Below are 22276 nucleotides of genomic sequence, written 5' to 3' on the forward strand. Positions count from 1 at the left end.
CATTGATTAATTAAAGAGGATTGGTCTACTAAAGTGTGTCCATTAAGTGTGTAGGGCATGCTACTCATCAAATGCCAGGGCTCTGAATGGGTAAGATTTCATGGTCAAGTATAGCTCCCTTAATACTCACAATCTCCTTCTCGTGCCTCCTCACTCCCACAGTCTTCCATGTCACTGCTCTTCGTTCTTGCTCCTACCAATACCTCCACTTAGATTCTCGCATCCCACCTCCTTTCCCATAACTCCTTCCTCTCAGTAAGTTTCACTTTTCCCACCTACATTTAGCCACATCTGCTCTGATCTGTAGGCATATTTTGCCTTAAACCCTAGGCAGGTGAACAGAGGCAACACTATCAACCTGTCCAAGAAGCGCTGCGATTATGGAGGGTAGATACGCAGGTGGTAGCAAGAGCATCCAAGTGAATCAGCCAGGCCTGGGGACCCGCCGGTCTGGCCCACTTGCAGTCATTAACGAGATGGCAACACGAAGGAGGCCTCACCGTTACTGTAATTGCTGAGAGCAGGAAGGAGGGGGCAGCAAGGGGGAAGGAATTCTCGAAGAAAAAGTGGAAAACCAAGATTAGAATCCCAGGAAGATCAAGTACCAGTGCCACGTCCTGCAGGTTGGGGGAAGGACCAAAGTCGGTGTGGGAGAGCCAAGAGTTTACCTAGTGCTTTGGCTTTATCAGTAGGCAGGCGCACGCGCACGCAGTACCAGCAGCTGAGCTGATAGCTCCCTGATCGAGCAGGTCAGGGAAAACGTGAGGGCGGAGGAGCCCACCCCAGGAGCTGTTGAGGCCCAGCTTAGGAAGCAGCCGGCAAAACCGGCAGAGGCTGCTGGGCTGATCAGGCACCAGGAATGACAAGAGAGGCTGGCACAGGTGAACGGCAGCTGCCGGGCAGGACAAACCAGCTTGGCCAGTGCCACAGCTGAGGCCATGCTGGGCTTGGATCAGGGAGGTTGAGGCAAATATGAGAAAGTAGAAGAGACCAAATAGGTAAGCCAAGGTAGTGAGTGGCCAGCATGAACAGACACAGGGCAGGCCGGATGGCTGTCACTATGTGTCCAATTTTCCAGCTGTGATCAAATAACCAATTAAAATGTAAGTCACTTTAGGTCAAGGTCAATTTGAATTCTACACTTTGCTGGTGATACAGGATCATTAACTGCATCAATAATGCCCATGCTAAACCCATTCTGAAATAGGGACAATTGTATCCTTTATTGTTGGTCTGGATGTGTTCAACAAAAAGGAAATGATGAAGGCAAAACCGTGCAACTTATTTTATTTATTTTTAGAGAGAGAGTGCACACACGCACAAGCAGCGGGGGAGGGGCAAAGGAAGAGGCAGAGAGAGAATTTGCCTGAGACCTGGCTCAATCTCACGACCCTGAGGTCATGACCTGAGCCAAAACCAAGAGTCAGACATTCAACCTACTGAGCCACCCAGGCACCCCACCATGCAACTATTTTTAAAACTGATGCTCATTAATAAATCTCTTGAGGAGATTTAACTTGACAATGTTGAGATTCATGTAACTTTATGTTGAGAATACATTTTCCAGAAGTAATTTATTTCAATTGGTCACATTTTTATCTTACACTAAAGTGTGAATTTAATTAAATTTAATTTAGTGTAAATATCTACCATTTGAATACTAACATAATCTTTTTCCTTACACAAAAAATAAAAGAACATTTATGTATGTGCACATATATGCATTAAGACTAAAAATTAAACGTAGGTTAAAGTCTTTAGCTAAGAAAAACGATTGGCAAATTCACAAGTTAGAACTTAAAATTCCATTGTGAAGTTAACTAACTTGTTAGTGTAAATAAGATCGTCAGCGTATCAAAAAGGTGATCCTGTCTCAGTTGTAACTACAGATTGCAAATCTTGGGTCAGTTCAAATTTTGACCAACAGATGCCAGTGACTTTACTGAAAGCAGAAAATTAGAATAGAAATGGAAGTGTAAACACAACCCTAGTTGATGAACATGCTCATTGTACATCCTTAATATGATACTAACAAATATTCAGCTTTTGAGTTGATCAGTGGTATATTCAACATATCACAGGAGCATAATTTTTAAAATGATTTGTCCAAAGTTTCTATCAATCCATCCTAGCAACAGAGCCAAGTGTTAGAGTTATTGCCGCCTGAGTTGCAACAGCTGCCCTGGGAATCTTGCCCAAACAGCAAGTTAACTGTTATTCACAGTACTATCTGGTCTTTCCCACCCCAAACATACACAAAAGATTTTTGTCATTCTTGGCATTGAGCAATAGAAGTAGCAAGACATGCCAGTAGAACTCCAAAGGCAGAATGTCCTTCCACCTGTTTTACGCTGTAAGACAGACTTCCAAGTGCGAGGCGGTGTGGAGGGCTGTTTCCTTGAATGGCAGCTGAATGCACCAGCAGGATCCTTGGCAGCAATGTCCAGGCACTGAAGCTGGGCATTCAGGAAAGCTAAATGGAGAAAAGAAACTTGAGCAAACTGCTTCCTGGAACACTGAGAACCTAAATGGGAAATTAAGAACTACCAGATTCTCTCTATCCTTACACCAGCCAAGATCAGATTTCCAAGTTCCTATTTATTCTAATTTTTCCCCCAAAAAAGTGCTATGACAATTTATGAAGATAATAAAAATTATTTTTTTCTTTGAGAAAATGGTATTGCTTACCGCTTTATTATGCTCTTAACTTGAGAATTTTTTCCCCATCCTAAAGGAACAACTTTGTACCACAAAAGAGATTCATCTAGGGAGACACGTGACTTATTCTGCGTCTCAAAGGGACAGCTCCTTAGGTAAAAGGCGTTGGATATTCCAGTTTGCTTTTTGAACATCGAGGTATCACATTAACAGAAAGCTGGGGCAAAGTCTGGCCTCTGCCTGCTTGGCAGACAAAAATCTCACCACCCAGCAGGACACCTAGACAGGGAGAACTTGGGGCAGGAATAACTCCCACAGTGGAGCATGAGAATAAACTGATAACAAAAAACCTACAAGTCACAGGCTTGTGTTAATTTTGAGCTATCTGCCTGGTGCCATCCGGAATTCTAATGTCAAACCTAGAAGCTTAGCAGTTTCAGAAAGTAATAACTGCAGTCCGAGGGGGCAGGGGAGAATTCCTCCAGCTACTTTTAGTTTTTCAGGAAGCTTGAAAGTAATTGTTTACTTAAAGCCTCAAGGATGACTTTTAGTTAGGGAAACAACAACAAAAAAAAACTCTTGATTCCTTGATTTCCTTTTGGGAAGATAAATTCATTGTTACTTAACAAATGTGTTTGCTTCTTGTCAAAGCAGGGATTCTGTGGGGGAAATCATATTAAAAGGGGTTTTCAGGGCGCCTGGGTGGCTCAGTCGGTAAGCATCTGCCTTCGGCTCAGGTCATGGTCCCAGGGTCCTGGGATCGAGCCCCACATCGGGCTCCCTGCCCTGCGGGAAGCCTGCTTCTCCCTCTCCCACTCCCCCTGCTGTGTTCCCTCTCTCACTGTGTCTCTCTGTCAAATAAATAAATAAAATCTTTTTAAAAGGGGGGGGCAGTTTCAGTGGGGAAGGGATTAGAAAACACTGTCCTACAGAAAACTGTTTTAGGGATGTAAATTTTCAAGTTGTTTTCATAAACATTTCGCAAACAGTGGCTTATTTCCCATTATGCTTGCCTCTCATTCAATCAAAGTACTGAAGATTTACAAAGCTTGTTGGAGGCGTGGCTGTGGGAAATTCCAGAGCTGCTGCCGCCTGTGGAGACTTCCTTTACTCAGTGTCTCAGATCCCAGACACTCAGATCCAGATCCCACGGTCTGATTTGCCAGAGCTGCAAGGAAATGATAGAAATTCAGTAGAAGTAGACCTTGCTGCCAGGCAGCCTTCTCATAACGTTAGGGATTCTTCAAAGAGGTTTTACCAAAGCAGAGGCAGAGCATGCATATGGACTTACCCAGATTCAAGAAGTGGGGGCAACAATGTTTCTTATTTGATCTCCTCTCATTTCATCAGTGAGAACAAAATCCATTGTTTTCAGTTGGCACAAAAGTGTATTTATTCATTAACCCACCGCGCGTTGCTCATGTACCCATCCTTTGCCAGGCTCCGTGCTAAGTGCTGGAGAAAGATGAATAAGACTCACAGTGCCACAAGCAGGGTTGTCAAAAACTGACCTCATTCTGGGTTGCTTGGACAAGCCAGCTGGGACCTGGGCTCCTCACTTCCCACAGAAGGGATTGCACCCAAACTTATAACGGAACCAGTTTCTCCCTTCCATAGAACCAAGGTCCTCAAGTGTTGGACAACTGGTTTTCCCAGGCAACTCCCATAAAGACATAGTATCTAACCCCAGACTGGATGATATCCAAGAAGTTTGATTATCCCCCCACCATCTAGGTCATTCTCACTCTTGCCAGATAAAGAGAGCAGCGAGGGAACAAGTTCCCTTCCCTGGAATGTCCACCCATGGTGTGTCCAGCAGAGAATCGTGGTCCATCTCTTCTGTTCTCTCATTCATTCTTGCTTTGTAAATTTCCCCAGTAAAGCCTATGAGATCTCATGGAATTCATCACGAACCTTGTTGCATGACAGGTGATGAGCCTGAAAGCATCCATCTTACAGAACAATGCTTCCCAGCTTCTGTAATACTACTCAGCACCATGCTGAAATCACCTGTTCCAGAACAAATCCTGTCCTTTGACACAAAGGATTTAATGTTCAGTTCTGGTGGGACCTGGTCAAGGGAGGGAGTTGGGAAACACTTCAGGGGGTCAGTGCTAACTTCCTAGCAGAGGAGTGAGGAGTTTGTGCCATGGAACTCCAGTGTTCCTTCTCTAACTGCTCAGCTCCTGTGGACCATGCCTGCATTAAGCCTCCCACAACCATTGATCACATACATGTTTGTTTCATGAGTTCATTGGTTTAGTCACATAATTAGAGCTGTCACATAATCAAGGGCCTTGAAAAAGCATAATGCTCTCTCCAAGTAATATTATTTGGATATCAAAGGTGTATTTAACATAGATTATCAGTTCCATTTTTTTGTTGTTTGTTTTTAAGCTAAGAACTTACTCCCCAGATGAAGGCTTATAATGAAGCTCAGAATATAAAATACATGTATGTGGACCTGCTCCAACTGAAGTGAGGCAGAGGGGTAGGACTCAAGGATCCCAAGGAACACTGTTTGAAAAGCACTGTGAGAAATACCAAAAGGGTAGAAGAGTTTAGAAGTTTCTTGAAAAAATAAAGCCCAGCTGTTCTGTAGCTTGACTATGATGGTGAATACACAAACCTACACATGGGATAAAATTGCATAGAACAAAATAGGCTCATACACAAACAAGGACATATAAAACTTGTGAAATCTGAAGATCAGTGGATTGTATCAATGTCAACTTTCTGGTTGTGATATTGTGTTATAGCTCTGTAAGATGTTGCAACTGGGGAAAACTGGCGGAAGGGTATACCAGGTCTCCCTGGTTTTTCCTACTGCATGTGGCTCTACAGTTATCTTTAAAAATTTTATCATAATTAAATAAATAAGTCCCTGGCATGAATTTCTCATCCTGTCCTTTTCCTCCTGAAATCACAGAATGGTCAAACTTACCTATGACTACCAGCTGAGGTTCTTTGGTGTTCATATTAATGGACATAGGCAGGTATATCAGGAAGCCTTCAGGTATAAGTAATAGATAATGCTGACCCAACTGACTTAAGCAATAAGAAAAACGTGGTGTGGGCACCTGGGTGGCTCAGTCGTTAAGCGTCTGCCTTCGGCTCAGGTCATGATCTCAGGGTCCTGGGATCGAGCCCCACATCGGGCTCCCTGCTCGGCGGGAAGCCTGCTTCTCCCTCTCCCACTCCCCCTGCTTGTGTTCCCTCTCTCTCTGTGTCTTTCTGTCAAATAAAATAAATAAAATATTAAAAAAAAAAAAAAACGTGGTGTGTTATATAATAAAAAGTCTAGAGTAGCGTAGTCCCATGGTCAGTTGGATTCAGTAGCTCACCATCATCAATCAAGGACCCACATTCTTTCCATCTTTCTACCCTACCATCTGCCACATGTTAATTTTGTCCTTAGATGAGCTTCGTTAGCAAATAGCTGCTATCATACCATACCATATCATTTTCTTAAGTTTCATGCTAAGGAAACATTTGTGGATCTTTCTACCACTTGCTTCACTCACTTATTTTTATTGACCAGGATCAAGTCACAAGCACTTCCCTACATGAATCACTGACCAGGGGGATAATTTTACCTAGATATAGTCCCTGGTGGTGGGAGATGGTTACATCTGAAAAAAATCAGCACTCCGCCAATGAGTAAGAGCCAGGGGTGGATGGGCGATGGATAGGCAACCCATTACCAAGGAGCCACAACAATGTGGAGTGAGAGTTATCCGAGAAGATTCCAGGCATTTTTCAATAGTACAGCCATTGAATCTCCTAGAAGATTTTGAGGCAAGCTCAGAAAGTGATGAAGATGGAGCAGGCACTTTCTAGCACCCAGAGCAACTGGAAAGAACATACTTTTACAGCCAATTCCTGATTCTACACCAAGGAGAATGATGAGTCCAGCTCATCATGCACAAGCCTGGGGAACTCAAAACTAGGAGGAGAACAAGGGAAAGAGGCTGCCATAGCAGAAACCCAGAGAATGAACCTCCTCCCAGGAGCTGGCAGGGCTGTCCTTGTCATTAAAGATCCTGTCCTGGGTTTAAAGGTGAGCAATTTTTTTGCTTTGTTTTATTTTGCTTGAGTGAGGGTTGAGTTAAAGTAAGATAATATATAAGGGTTATTTTTTTTTTAAATAAAACTATTTTAAAAGTGAGGAAATGCAACAGCTACCTTTCAGATGGTTGATTTCTTGGTCATCAGAGATTTCCTTTTTTATTTACCCCAAATTTCTGACCTACAAGTATAGCACCCAATGCAGTATTTGTCACTGAGTCCTTGCTTAATCGTTGTGTAGGATAAAACTCCTTGGAACTAGAGGCGGGGTTTGAGGGACATGAAGACCAACCAGAGATAAGGAAAGACTCTTACTGCTGGAGTTGGTACCAGGAGATTCAGGGAGGGAACAAGGAGTCAGCGTGTGTATTTGAAGATATGCCCATATTTGGTAGGGTTGAAGGGGTACAAAATATGGGGCAAATGACAGACTTTTACTGCCTCTCTGCCTGCAATGTCAGTCTCAAGGAGCCAGAGACCAGACATCTTCCCCAGTGCCTATCTGTATTCCCAATGCCTATCACATAATACATGTAAATATTCATTTAATTAACTAAAAATTTCCTTGTGAACTTTCAAATTATAAAAGGCTAGAAGGGTATGTTCTTTCTGAACCATGGCCTCAAGAAGAAAGGAAGGGAGCAGAAGATAGCTGTTTCAGTCATTCTCCGTCATACCCCCCGCATTTGTGGTCCTCTATCAGGACATCCACTTGCAAAACCCCAGTCCTAGAGCAGGAAATGGTGGGCAAGATGGAATTGCCCAGCTCAGGAAGACCTTCTCCAATGATGCACTTGAGTAAGGAGTGGGGGTGGGGGACTATTACTTACAGGGTCTAAATCTTGGTGCTGGAATTAGACCTCAGTGCTAGGTCTGCAGATCTGGAGGGCCTGGCGTCCCACAGGCCAAAAGCTGTTCTTCCCAAGTTCTGGGCAGTGGAAGCTGTGTGAGCTGAATAGTGAGCTCATCTAAACTTCGAAAAGATGGGGAAGACTGTTGTTCCTCTCCCCCTGGAGGAACTTTACAAATGACCTTGACAAATAGCCCCTCAAAACCTACAGAACCAAATTTTTCACAATCCTCTTTATTCCTCTGCTTCTGTTTTCTTTTTCCTCCTTTTTCTTCCTTCTACATTTCTTGTCTTCCTTTCCCTTTCTCTGTTTATTCTTGTCATCCCCTCTTTCTCTCCCATTTCCCCAACTCTTCTTCCTCCTCCCCAGTAAAGGGGACACTTTGGAACTGAAAGTATACCTCAAGATTTATTGAAAGCAATTATCTCTTCTTCATAGGATTCTCTGGCCTTTCATAGAAAATGATTCTTCTATCCCAAGGTGACTTTCATAATAATTCCCTGAAGACTAAAGAATTATATGTAAATTTAGTACATTAAAAGGGAAAAAAAACATTTAAATACTAACATTTAAGCATTCTGGCCTCTATTATTTTAAAATTATAAGTTTGACTTAATGCGATTCATGTTAGAATTCCTGAAACTACAACCATCATCTGTGGTTTGCAGGCTTCTTTTATCTGCACAGAAATTTCCTGTCCCATTTTCTCTTTCCCCAGAGACCCATAACAACTTACATACTGTTGATTTCAGGTTCTGTTTGGGAGGGTAAGGGGAGAGAAGCCATTTTAGACAAACTTGAGGGGAGGCAGAGGACAGCATGAGATGTCAGCCCTCACCTAGGCTGGCATGTTTACTTTTGCCTGACCGAGTTTACTTGAGAATAAAAATGTCTTCCCACTTAATTAATTTAAAATTCATTTCTTGAACGTGTTCTCCAGTGTGCCCACGTACAATTGTGTATGCCACATTTGTGCACAACATCAAAAGTTCTCAAACCCAAGTCCACAGATCTGGGGTCAGCGAGGCCCGCTAACCCTCATACAGAGCCTCCCAAGTGCCGGGCACTGTGCAAATCTCTTCACACGTATTGGCTCATCTAATCCTTCAACAACCTTACAAGGGAAGAGTCTTAGTCCGCTCAGACTGCCGCCACAGAATACTGTAAACTAGTGGCTTAAACAATAGACATTTATTTTCTCACAGTTGTAGAGACTAGAAGTCCAGAGATCAAGGAGCCAGCAGCAGGGTTGGGATCTGGGAAGGGCTCTCGTGTTGGGCAGATGGGGCCACCTGCTTGCTGGATACTCACATGGCCTGTCCCCTGTGCTCCTGCGGAGGGAGAAAGTGAGCAAGCACTCTGGTGTCTCTTCTTAAAAGGACACCAATCTTATTGGATCAGGGCCCCACCCTTAGGACCTCATTTAACCTTCATTACTTCTCTAGAGGCCTTGTGCCTAAATACAGCCACACTGGAGATTAGGACTTCAACATGAATTTGGGGAGAACATATTCAATCCATGACAGCGGGTAATGTTGTTCTCCTCATTTTTCAGACTAGGATGCAGAGATCTAGCTGGATTGAGGAATTTGCCCAACATCACAGAGCTAGTAAATGGCAACACTGGGATCTGAACTCCAGCATCATGCTCTTCAGCACCCTGCTGTGTGTGTCTCTTCAGATGGCAGGAATCCTTTTTTTTTTTTTTTAAGATTTTATTTATTTATTTGACAGAGACACAGCAAGAGAAGGAACACAAGCAGGGGGAGTGGGAAAGGGAGAAGCAGGCTTCCCGTGGAGCAGGGAACCCCATGCAGGGCTCCATCCCAGGACCCTGGGACCATGACCTGAGCCGAAGGCAGACGCTTAACGACTGAGCCACCCAGGCGCCCCAGCTGGCAGGAATCCTAATATCACATCTAACAGCCCCAATCCCTGGCAGACAATTTACACCGGTCCTAATATTATCAGAGCGTTGCCGTGCCTTTTTTAAATTGCCTTTCCTGCAGGGACATAATCTGTCACTACTACTATTATTTTATTAGAAACAGATTTTTATATTATCAAATTTAGAGAAATACTGTATAGTTACTACTCTTAAAATGCTTATACATCTTAATCACCTAGTGAAAACTTCCTCTAAGTGTCTGCATTTATATTCTAATGGTTATAAATATAGCCAGTAGTGATATTTTAAAGGCTCTATTGCTTTTTTAAGGATACAAAGCTTTTTAATCCAAATTTCTACTCAGAAAACTGGGGCATTGTAATTTGGTGAGGCTGCTCGTAGAATTCTTACCAATCAATGAAGAAAATATTTATACCACCTTACAGACTTTACGATGTTCAGATCAAATATGTACTGAGGGGAATGTGATGACCGGATTGGCAACAGTTCTAGGTTTTTTAGTGGAAGTATTCAGGGGTAGGGAAGGTGGGGAGGAATGATGTGTTGGATAAGAGCAAAGATGCTGGAATCTGGCTATCCAGGTCTGAATCCCGGCTCTGCTGTGTCCTGGAGCAAGTCACTGACAGCTCCAAGTTTCAGTTTTCTTACTAGTAAAATGAAGCCAGTAGTAGCTTTTACATTATGTAAGGATTACGTGAGGGAATCCTTAAGTGTAAATTAAATAGTGCCTGGCTCATTAAAAATTAAATTTTTTTTCCTGCTTTATAGAAACATAATTGACATATACCATTGTGTAAGTTTAAAGTATACAACATTATTATATATATATGTGTATATATATATATATAAAAATGATCACCACAAGGTTAGTTAACATATCCCCGAAATAGTTACAATTTTGTATGTGAGAACATTTAAAATCTACTCTCTTAGCGACTATCAAATAGCCAATACAGTATTGTTAACCATAGTCACCATGCTATACAATACATTCCCAGAACTTATTCATCTTAAAACTGGAATTTTATACCCTTTGACGACTTTCCTCCGTTTCCCCCACCCCTCCCACCGCCCCATCCCTGGCAACCACCAATCTATTCTTTGTTTCTGAGTTTGTTTTTTATTTTTATTTATTTATTCTTTTAAATATTTTATTTATTTGACAGAGAGAGACACAGCGAGAGAAGGAACACAAGCAGGGGGAGTGGGAGAGGGAGAAGCAGGCTTCCCACAGAGCAGGGAGCCCAATGCGGGGCTCGATCCCAGGACCCTGGGATCACGACCTGAGCCGAACGCAGATGCTTAAAGACTGAGCCACCCAGGCACCCCAGTTTCTGAGTTTGTTTTTTAGACCCCACATAAAAGTGAGTTTGTACGGTATCTGTCTTTCCCGGTCTGACTTATTTCACGTTGCATAATGCCCTCAAAAACTTAATCTTTTAAAATTGTAAACTTCTAAAGAGCATGTTTTATACTTCTAAAAAATTTTCCAGGGGTGCCTGGGTGGCTCAGTCGGTTAAGCCCCAGGCTCCCTGCTCAGCCGGAAGTCTGCTTCTCCTTCTCCCTCTGCCTCTGACCTCCCCCCACCTCATGCTCTCTCTCCCTCTCTCCTTCTCAAAATAAATAAAATCGTTAAAAAAAATTTTTTTTCCAAAAATCCCCAACAGGAAGGGACGCAATGAGTGTTAAATGAAAGAATGCTAAATGTCTTAAGAGGTCAATGTCCCACCCCAGCCCATTCTCAGTATTATTAGTTTCACCAGGAAACGGGGGGAGCTCTGTCTTGAAGCTAAACAGGGCCTCGCACAGGCAAGAGCATTGCTAGACCACAGGCCTTGTTCTTAAACCACAGCTCCACACCCCAGCCACACATGAGATTGGGGCGGAGCTCTTGCTTCATTCTCTTGATCAACAGGTTCTCACCTTTGCAGTTCTTATGACTTTTTTTTTATATAAATGTGCACGTATGTCCAGTCTTTCTTGGTGATGGCATTATGACATGGAGTATTTCTCTTCAGAATCTATTTAAAACTAGGTATTTCAGCTGTTGGAGCAAATTAAAATTATTAAGTACTACATAAAATATATTTTGGTCAGCTGAGCCTAATTGTAGACTGTGAACACAGATACCCATCAGCACAACTACCACCCCCACAGACACTGTAGCATCTGCTTGCCTCTATTGATGTGATTGGGAACTTTTGTTCTGTGACTTGGAGAGGAGACCCAAGTGCAGCTGCTGGGATGGCTAAGAACCAAAAAGGTATGAGGGATGGTATGGATTCTCTTCCCGCCTAGTTTTTTGGACTTGGTTGGAGGCAGCAGCGGTTAGAGGTGAGGGCCGGGAAGTGGGGGAACTATTCAGAAGAAAGCTTTATGATTCTCAGTCCCAAATATCATCGCTTCAGATCCCAGGGGATAAAGTATCGAGCACAGAGCTGGGAGGCAAGAAGCCGTGTTCTCCGCTTGTTGGCGGACCATCGCTCTGCTCTGACGAGCTAAGGCTGCTGGGCTTGGCAGCGCTGGGAGAGGCCGTGGACTTGGCACTAGCAGCATCACTTTCATGATGGGCAGCCCCAGCGCTGACTCTTTCCAAGTGACCCTGCGGGAAGCAGACCAGGAGGAGCCAGAGCCGGAGGGAGAGGACCAGGTGGATCTGCATGGTTGCAGCCACTGGTGTGTAAGCACGAATGACACATCCTGTTGGGGACGCCCTGAAATAGCTGGAGGACACTGAGGTCAAGCTAAGATCCTGTTGTTACCTTTGTAATTTGGACATCAAAAGGACACGTAGCCTGATTTTACATAGTCTGGGAGAACTGGACATGCTGTAACTAAACTATAATTGCAGTTAATGGGCTGCTTTATAAGTAACCTAATTTCACAGAATAATTGGTGGCTTACAATAAAATGAGATTGGTGACTTACAATAAAATAAGGAGATTATAGCCATTGCCAAAAACGCCTATGAATTGGAAAGATTAATATACAAGCAAAAATTATGAAGTCAGTTATGCAAAAAGAGAAAAACACAGAGCTTAGAAAGAATGAGACTTGCTTCATGGATAGTTTATTATCAGGAGTTCCAGCATTTCTTTTCAAGAAGAGCGTAAGAGTAGAAATGTGGATGGAAGATGGATGGAGGACTGCCTTGGCATTGGCATGTCACTCTACTTTTTTTTAGATATATTTTTCTTTTTTAAAAATTTTTTAATTTAAATTCAATTTAGTTAACATATAGTATATTATTAGCTTCAGGGATAGAATTTAATGATTTGTCAGTTGCATATAACACCCAGTGCTCATTACATCACATGCCTTCCTTAATGCCCATCACCCAGTTACCCCATCCCCCCACCCACCTCCCCTCCAGCAGCCCTCAGATTGTTTCCTATAGTTCAGAGTCTCCTGTGGTTTGCCTCCCTCTCTGTTTATTGTTTTGTTTTGTTTTTAAGATTTTAATTATTTATTTGACAGAGAGAGCGAGAGAGGGAACACAAGCAGGGGGAGTGAGAGAGGGAGAAGCAGGCTTCCCGCTGAGCAGGGAGCCCGATGCCGGGCTCAATCCCAGGACCCTGGGACATTGACTTGAGCCAAAGGCAGACACTTAACAACTGAGCCACCCAGGTGCCCTTCCTCTCTGTTTTTATCTTATTTTATTTTTCCTTCCCTTTTTTATGTTCATCTGTTTTATTTCTTCAATTCCACATATGAGTGAAAACATATGGTATTTGTTTTTCTCTGACTGACTTATTTCACTTAGCACAATACCCTCTAGTTCCATCCACATCTTGCAAATGGCAAGATTTTATTGTTTTTGATGGCTGAGTAATATTCTATTATATATACACGCCACACCTTCTTTATCCATTCATCGGTTGATGGACATCTGGGCTCTTTCCATATTTTTGCTATTGTGGACATTGCATGCCACTCTACTTAAGACTGAAAAAATGTCAGTTGTTTTCATCAGAGGATGGGGTGTTAATGGACATGAGTACCTTTGGTACCACTGCTGACCCCAGGGTATCCTTAGGTTTTGAACCACTTCCAAACCAGCCTTGTCAACTACCACAGGACACATGGTATTGGCTTCCTTTCCTCCCAATGAGAGCCACCTGGGGTGCAGACAATGGGTCCTGGACTGGGGGAGGCATGGCCATGGCTCTGAAGACACTCCCACACAATCTCTGCCCACTTCCAGTTGACCGACATCCCACTGTGGATTCCAGTGAGAAACACCTTCTAGCAAACTCTATTGTTAGATCAGTTTCCCTAAGAACAGGAACCAGGGAAGCCCTCAGTGGCAGCCTCCCTCTCTGTTTATTACCATCCCATTCTGTCTGTCCATTTCCCTCTAACAAGGAAGCTTTCTCTACTCATCCTTCACCTTTCAGCTGGTATGTCACTTTCTCAAGGAAACCTCCCCTGACTAGGTTAGGCCTTTCATCACCGTGTTTACTTCTTCATAATTAACTAATACTGACAGAATTGTGTATTTAATTACTGCAGAAAATGTGGGCAAGGATCAGGCCCATATTGTTCACTGATGAACCCTCAGTTCCTGGCACATAGTAAATACAAAATATCTGTTGCATGAGCAAATGCTGGTGTCATCTGAGAGCTCTCCCTACATGGCTTAAGGCTTCAGCTAAGGCAATGGGTGTTTTTCCTCGTGCTCTGAATATTTTTAAGTTGTTTTTAATATTATATAAGCAATATGTGAATACGTGTTCATTGTAAAAAAAAAAATCAAAGAACACATACACATACATATGAAAGTCATGGTCTTATATATGTGAATTAGGCCACAATAAAGCTACTTTTAAAAAGCTACAATTCTCCTTCACAATTCCACACCATCCCAGTCCCATTCCTTTTCCCAGTCCTAGAACTACTGTTAACATGTCAACTTCCAAATCCTCTTCGGTGTGCTTTCATACATATATGTGTCTTCATACACGTATATTCATATACATATTCACATTTTCCTGCATATATGTGGTGTACACAAACATCCAGAGTCCAATCAGAAGGCAGAAGCTATGCTAGAAACTACAGAGGTTGTTTAACACAGGTCAGAGAAGAGTGAAGAGACCAGAGAAGAGCAGGGAGCCACCCTCAACCGTGGGGCTAGAGGGACAAGGGAGAAGGCAGTGTTATTCTGGTGGGTGTGGGGCCCACCTGGAAGGATCTGGAACCACTGCAGCACTTCCAGGCTAAGGCTGGAATCACAGAGAAAGGGTTGTAGAGCAGGGGCTGGAGAATCGACAGGATGCTGCCAGACACCATCTGACACAGAGAGAAGGGGAGAAATAACCTGGCTTCTCCCTTCCTCTCGTTCTCCAGGGTTCCAACACTGGCTCTCTTTGGCTGGGTCTGGAAGGGAGCCTGGAGAAAGCAGTTCCCAGGGATATTAAGCCCAGGATAGAGGATGGTAGAGAATAGATCTGAGCAAACAGACAAAAGACCAGCATATGTGGTTTAAAATAAAGCACATAAAATAGCATCGTGGTATATGCAGTGTTCTAAATTCGTCCTGTCATTTTTGCAGGGATAAAATCTGCTTAAAATGGCCATTGAGAGCAGGCTTGATCCACAGAATCAAGGTTACAGCAGTAGAGCACAGAGGAAAGCAGCAGAAGGCAGAGGTGTTCCAGGAGAAATGCACTCCCGTCCAAAGGGGAGGCACATCACAGAGTGGCAGGTCAGAGGACTGGTTTGGGTACAGGTCTGTTCTCAGGTAACCAGGCTGACCTGCTCTGCAGACAGGTGGGAAGAGAGCCGTATGGGCTGATTCTCACCCAGGAGTAGGCTCAACGACTCAGAGATTTTAGAATCAAAAGGGCACAGAAGTCTCTCATTTCAACTCCTGGCTCTTATAGAATAAGGAACCGAAATACAAAGAAGTGAACTGATGGGCTCCGCAGCCAAAGGACCTCAAGCCTATTTTTTGTCATTTTTTTGTTTTGGGGGGCATGGTACGGAGGTGTCAGGGAGACAGCTTAGGACCAATGCCTCCCCTTCCTGCGGGCATTGGGACTGCTGCTGAGTCACGGAGCAGCCAAACAGAGGTCTAACGAGACACGGGGAAGTCTAGAAGCACTTGTTCCAATAGGACCTGTTTCATAAACAAGAGGACCTGTTTCATAAACAATGCTTGGCACCTGGCGTGTCTTATGAAGGAATTCACCCAAGAAGATCTTTTCCTTAGAAACTCTTCTAGCCTCCAGAGTCTGGTTTTAATTGCCTTTGGCAAAATTTCAGAACCTTCAGTGCACTCCGGGAGCTGAGCTGGATACAAAGATGCACAAGATACAATAAAGAGTAAACCTTGTACTTCTAGGAGTCCTAACTCTCACGGGGTCAGAAGTGAATCAAAGGATTATGATACAACGGGATAAATATAATAATATCTGTGGCACAGACGAGGGAGGGAGTAACTGCTGGGGGGGTGGGGAGCTTGGGAAAGTGGACTGAAAAGGCCTCACGAAAGTGACATGATGGAAGGTCAAGAAGGTACGACAGGAGCACCTCAGACCTCCAAGTCCAACTCTAAAATAACAGCATTCAACCAAACTTCCCTGAAACACCACTATGATCCCTCAAGGATTGACAAAGCAGCTGTTCTTGCCCCCATTTACTTCTCATTATGTAATGGAAACTGCGCATACATGTAACATGTTTAAAAGTAAATGATGGATAAAATGAGCCCACGGGCCCCGTCAGTCAGGATCAGCAGGGCCAGGCTGACCTTCAGAGACAGTGCACCAGAAAGTGAAGGAGGCTCTTCACATATAATTTAATATTGCAACCACGTGCTTCTAAGGAAGCCCTGCACAGTTCTGTTTTGCCCCACAATAACACCTTTCGAATGTTTTTGAAAATATCAGATAGCCAACCGAGACTCGGATGATGCTTTTCTCCTTATTGTTGTGCTCCTGCTTTGCTAGCGCCCCAAGCACGTGTTTGGCCTGTCCGCGGGTGATCCTGCTCTGACCAGGCAGCCCCTTTCCACTCCAAGACACCCCAGACAAGGCTGGCCTCGACAAGCTCATGTTCCTGTTCTTAAGCAAATGGACGGAGAGCGGGCTTTCACTTCCCCACACAGCCCATGCATTATGACTTTGTGCTTTACCCCTTCTGTCAATAACCTTACAACTCAGGAAAGCCACCTGCAGCCTTGCGGTCTGGCTAGACATGAAGAAAGGGGCTGACGTGAGAAACTGTTTCCTTACATGAGCTCGGCAGCGGGTGGTCAGAGGAAGACCGTATGACAGTGAAGTATTTGTGAGCGCAGGCAGGCGTCTGAAACAGGTCTGAGTGTAGCATTGCTCTTTCACTTCACCGTGGGATCTCGGGCCAGTGATTTCATCCTGGCAAGCCCAAGTTTTATCTTCTATAAATGTGCTTCAAAAGAGCACCTACCTTGTGAGGTCATTCTTTCAACACATACTTCAAATGTCCCTACTGTGTGCCAGGCACCGTTCTTGAAGAAAGAGATACAACGGTGAACAAACAAAAATCCCAGCCCTAGAGCTTACCTTCTAGGCTAAGAAGATAGACAACAAAAATAAAAAGAATATTTATCGTGTTAGAAAGGAAAGGGGCTAGGGAGCGTTGGGAGAGATGCCATTTTAGGTGGAATGACCAGAAGGGCCTGAGCGAGCAGGTGACTTGGTAGATGCAAGCTAAGCAGCAAGAGGACACCCGGGGGCCCACCTTCCAGGGAGAAGGAACAGCCTGAGCGGAGGCCCTGAGGCAGAAGCAAGTCTAGTAGGTCTGAACAACAGTGAGTGAATCTGGCTGAAACCGACTGAGGGTGGGAAGAGACAGGAGGGAAATGAGGTCAGAGCTCAGGAGGGCAGAAGAGTGGCAGGCTCCGACTTGCATTCGAATAGCATCACTCCTGGGAAACCGGTTGGGAAGCTACTGTAGTGATCCAGGTGAGAGAGAAAGCACACCACGTCCTAACCTCGGCGCCTGGCACGAACCAGCTCTGGATAAGAGTGCCCACTGACCTGAAGCCGCGCGTGCATAGCTGGCGAGGGAAGACCTCAGCTTTGTTCTCCTTTCTGCCCCTCTCTCAGCCATCCATCTACTGCCCACGTCGTCTTCCTCAATCACCCTGCTTGTCATCTTCTTCCCCTTTTCTTCTCTCTCTGCTTCCTCTTCACTCTGCTGTCTGCCTTTACTTTCTCTTATGAATGGTCTGTCCTCCAGGGCCGCGTTTTGGGGGGGTGGTTTTGCATCTTGGGGAGAGAGCGGTGCACCTCCTGGCCTGTGAGTTCCACAGTGGGACCAGACGTGGGGTGACAGGCACAGAAGGTGCCCAGAGAGGTGGCTCTGCCATGCAGGTTGTACTGGGGCCGTAGGCAGAGTTTTGTAGCCTGGTCAGCATTCCGCCACGACAAGAGAAGCCCCTCTCGGAGTTTTAGGCAATTCCGTAAAGGACGCCGGTGCAGGGGGTTAAGAGGCTGACACCACCGCAGCTAGACCAGGAGAGCAGAGATCAAAAGGCCGTTCTCAGGAGATCAAGAAGTGTAGGGACTGTAGGGAAACCATCACAAATAACCCCAAAGCCTTCAGCACCAAAGCGAGTGCTTCTCAGAAGGAACCTCCCTGATACCAGCCACCACCTTAGTGTCGCAGTACCAGGTAAATGGTCACAGCAGGCAACAGGGGGATTCCCAGAAGGCATTCTGACAGCAGGACCACCAGCCATGACGTAACTAAGCATCGTGACCCAACTCGACGCGACGTAACACAGAAATGTCTGCAAATCACAGGAACATGTGCCACTAAAGCCAAATTCATCATGTCCCTGGCTCAACTTTCCCTCATCCGGAGCTTAAGATACCCAGGGCCACTCTCATCCCCGTGACAAGGTGACAGAAGGGAAGTCAGAGTGGAGAGACACAGGACCTTAACTAACTGTGATTTAAAATATCTTACTTTTGCTAATTTTACAAAAACATCTGGCCCTGTGCATATGCACATTGCTCGGACCCCTCCCAGGGCCCTCGAGGGTGTGCTATGAGTGAGGGCTCCTGAAGCTTTAGCTTCTCATGGAAAATCTGTCTCTGCCTGGAACCGAAGCAATTTACCTTCACTGGCCAGAGAGCTGATTCCATCATAGGAAGGGGCTTTGAGCCAGTGTGAGGTTTCCTTAGGAATTGTTTGCAGCAGTAATGTTTTTTACTCAGCTTGGAAACTGCTAATAGCACTACTAGATGATTTATTAAGTTGATACAAATTTGAATTAGTAGAAAATGAGCCACTGTGTGTAGCCTTTACTCTCAGACTTCTGAATCACCCCCCTTTAAGTCAGTAGGACCCAAACTTGTCTATTCAACAAAAAATTATTGAGGGCATACGCCATGCGGGTACAACCATGAACTCTGATTGTAAGGGGCCTTCAGGGGAGGAGACCAGTAATCAAATAATCAGTCAAGTCAAGGACTAGAGGGCGTCCCACTGAGAATATGGACAAGTGATCCTAATCTAGTGTTCTATAACTAGAAAGACTGAAGGATTCATTCTTTCAACAATTTTGGGGGGCTGCCTACTCTGTGCCCACACAATGCTAAAGGCCAGGATAAGGGCGAGCAAAAAAGCTGCGGCATCCCTGCCTTTCTAGAACCGTCCCCTGGATGAAACATTATCACAGAATCAGATTGCATCTATCCTTACTGACAACCCAGCGATGGCCTCTCTGAAGGAGTGCAGCAGGTGCACCAGTGAGCATATTTGAAGGGGGTTGGTGCAGCAGGACAGACTTTCAGGAGGGGCCACAGTGCACTGAGAACCAGAGGCGAATTAACCCATGAGTGGGGAGGTGGCAGGGCTTGTGGGAGTCTCCTAGACAAAAGGAGCTGCAGGAAAAAAGACCTTGGGGGCGGGAGGAATGTAGGAGGGAGAAAAAGACAAAAAGAAGCCAGCATGGCTGAGCAGCTCCAGCGGAGGACAGGAGAGAGTATGGATACATGGGGCTGGAAAAACAGCAATGCACTGGTGTGCCTAAAACCAACGGGAGCCCCAGAAGTTTCTGAGGAGTGGAGAGACATTGCTCGGTTGGCATTAAATGGACGGCTCTGGCTGCAGCGCGAATGTTGGATTACGAGGGTTGCTTTGACAGTAGCTGCATCCTAATTACGTCCCCCTTTCTCACTTTCCTTTCCGGTGGCCACAGAGATTTAAATAAATGCCTGCCAGATACTCAGTTCAAAGCACCCGACAATGAAGGGCTATGTGGCTTGGAGAAGAACACACTGCCTTCAGTCAGGCAGACGCAAATTAGATCTTCCCTCCACCTCCACTCAACTGGTGGCCCCAGCGAGTCACTCACCCTCTCTCCAACCCACTTGCGAGTCACTCGCCCTATCTACAACCCACTCTCCACCCACTCCGTAACATGGGGAGAACAATGCCTCCCGCGCCGAGTTAATGAGCGACAGAAAGGGGTGCGCAAATTACCTGGCACTTGGCAGAACTCGGGACACACCAGCTACTATTGGAAGTGACTGCAGTGTAGGCAAGCTAGTCGGGAGAAGACTTCCAACCAGAAGTAATGCTAGCATAAGCACGGGGAATACAGTGCAATCTCTCCTATTTAAAAAAAAAAAAAAAGAAATATACACAATATCATATATATTTATGTGAAGAGTACATTTTTATAGAGAGCCGTCTAATGAAATCTTCCTACCAGCAGTGTTGGGAAACAAGTCTATGTTATCTACGCAATTAAAATATATACACATATACAATAAAGTTGAAAAGTTTTCTCAATAAATTACATTGTGCAAGACTTGCGTTATCTCTGGCCTTTTCCTGTTTGCAGTTGTCCTGTGATGACAAAGGAGAAACTGAACTCATTTGTTAGCCGGTGCATCCCCCAGACTGAACAACGTTACTTTCTCAAGAATGATGTTATTTGTTTCTGTTTCTGCAGAGCCTGCTGGAGATCCGGGCACTCAGTGGTAGGTGTGTGGTAAATACTTGCAGAATGGAAAAAATAGGCAAAAAACAAAAGAAAAAAATTTAATGTATGAGTCTGAAAACTGTAGTTTATGAACCAAAATCAAGACACATCGTCTCTTCCACAGAACATGAATGTCTTGGAGAGAACGTGGCATGGCACGTTTGAACTCCACACTGTCCTGGAGAACTCAGGATATACGATCGGCATACACCTCAAACAGCTGACTCGGTTTGAAAAGAGCTATAGCCAGTTCCACTGTGAGCTTGTGTTATACTTATTTTGCAGCAGAAAAATTGTTGCAAGTCCTTTGTTCACAGGGGAAGGAACAATCTAGAAGATTTAAGGGATTTCTGTTTAACTGTTGACACAAGGACTCAGGATCTGCTTTTCTCTTATCTCACTCATTGTAATTAATTAGCTGCCCTGATGAGACCTCTCCTGGCACAAAAAGAACAAGTGAAACAGCCATACATTTTGTTTGTGAAGCGCAGCTGAGCCTAGCCCAACAGAGTGTCGATTCAAAAGAGGGAAATAAAATATGCAGCAAAGTTGGGGACAGGGAACAAAGAATCCAGTATGACAATTGAAAGGAGGGTTAAACGAGCATTCAGAGTACCATCAGGAAGGTAAAAAGCCTCAAGAGTCTAGAAAAAAAGATAAACTGGAGGGACAAGGCTGAGAGGAGCTGGAAGGACCAATTTAAAATCAATGAAGAAATTTAAGACTTTGTTCTAAAGGAATATTTTTACAAGTTGGGTTTATTGAAGTATAATTTACATGCTATAAAATTTGCCTTCTTTTTTTTAAGATTTTATTTATTTATTTGACAGAGAAAGAGACAGCAAGAGAAGGGAACACAAGCAGGGGGAGTGGGAGAGAGAGAGAAGCAGGCTTCCCGCTAAGCAGGGAGCCCGATGATGATGATGATGATGATGATGATGATGATGAGGGGCTCGATCCCAGGACTCTGGGATCATGACTTGAGCCAAAGGCAGATGCTTAACGACTGAGCTACCTACGCGCCCCTAAAATTTACCTTCTTAGTGTAAAGTTCTATGAGTCTTAAACATCACATAGGGTTTGTAGTTACCACCACAATCAAGAGATAGAATAATTTCATCATCTCTAAATTCCCACTTGCCCCTTGGTAATCAATCCCTCCCTCAACCTTAGCTACCGGGAGCCACTGTTCTGTTCTTCTGTCACTCTAGTTTTGCCTGCTTTAAAGGAATTTAGTAACAGACCTTAAAATGGGGGAGAAAAGGAACTGAGAGTTCTTTTCCCTACCATCCAATCACTTCCTATACCCATTAATAGCATCATTTAGTGAACTTAGGTTTATTGAGGATCTATTATTTGCTAAAGATTTTAAGTACATCATCTTTCAGTTTTACAGCTTGTCAGGGAAGGAAGTTCATTCTCCCCATTTCCCAGGTGGAAGATGACACTCAAGAAGTGTCAAGCTGGTAAAAGAGCGGAGATTCCAAATCAGAGTTGACCAGAAATGTCACCATGGTCTATCTCTGGGTGTTAGGTTAGAGCTGGTTTGTACTTGCTTTCTTAAACGTTGTTTGCATTATCAAAGTTTTTTAACAATGAGTTTATGCTATTTTTGTAACCAGAAAAAAATACTTTTATAAATATATAAATATATACTATATACAAGGTCTGATTCCAAAGCCTATCCTCTTTGCTGAGCAAGTTGGGGGGGGGGGGGAAGACAGGGAAAATAATTTAGAAGGGAAGAAAGGAAAGGCTCCTCTTGGCCACAGGCACCCGTTCAGAAGTAAGGAACCAGAATCAACTCTA

General features: G+C 44.3%; 2 long non-coding RNA genes across 5 annotated transcripts in view; one reads left to right on the forward strand and one right to left on the reverse strand.

Moving 5' to 3' along the window:
- The window catches only part of LOC144379584 (uncharacterized), an 86516-nt gene that overhangs the window by 20588 nt on the left and 43652 nt on the right, over positions 1-22276 (forward strand). Inside the window, exon 3 of one of the 2 annotated variants that reach the window (XR_013442814.1) lies at positions 15041-20293. The exons of the other annotated variant lie outside the window; for it this stretch is intronic. This is a non-coding gene — a long non-coding RNA (uncharacterized LOC144379584). Of the gene's footprint in view, positions 1-15040; positions 20294-22276 lie in introns of those variants that run through there. 2 annotated transcript variants of the gene reach the window in all.
- LOC118541451 (uncharacterized) lies at positions 1262-20398 on the reverse strand. Of its 3 annotated transcripts, XR_013442818.1 has the most exons (5): positions 20283-20398; positions 19963-20094; positions 3950-4113; positions 3672-3826; positions 1262-2473 (listed from the first exon to the last, which is right to left on the reverse strand). It is a non-coding gene; the product is annotated as an uncharacterized LOC118541451 (long non-coding RNA). The 3 variants fall into 3 exon arrangements; XR_013442819.1 differs by lacking the exons at positions 19963-20094; positions 20283-20398 and adding an exon at positions 17508-17606 and having other exon boundaries at positions 3703-3826; XR_013442817.1 differs by lacking the exons at positions 19963-20094; positions 20283-20398 and adding an exon at positions 17508-17606.

This window comes from Halichoerus grypus, chromosome 12 (assembly GCF_964656455.1).
Source record: "Halichoerus grypus chromosome 12, mHalGry1.hap1.1, whole genome shotgun sequence".
Taxonomy (NCBI): Eukaryota; Metazoa; Chordata; class Mammalia; order Carnivora; family Phocidae; genus Halichoerus; species Halichoerus grypus.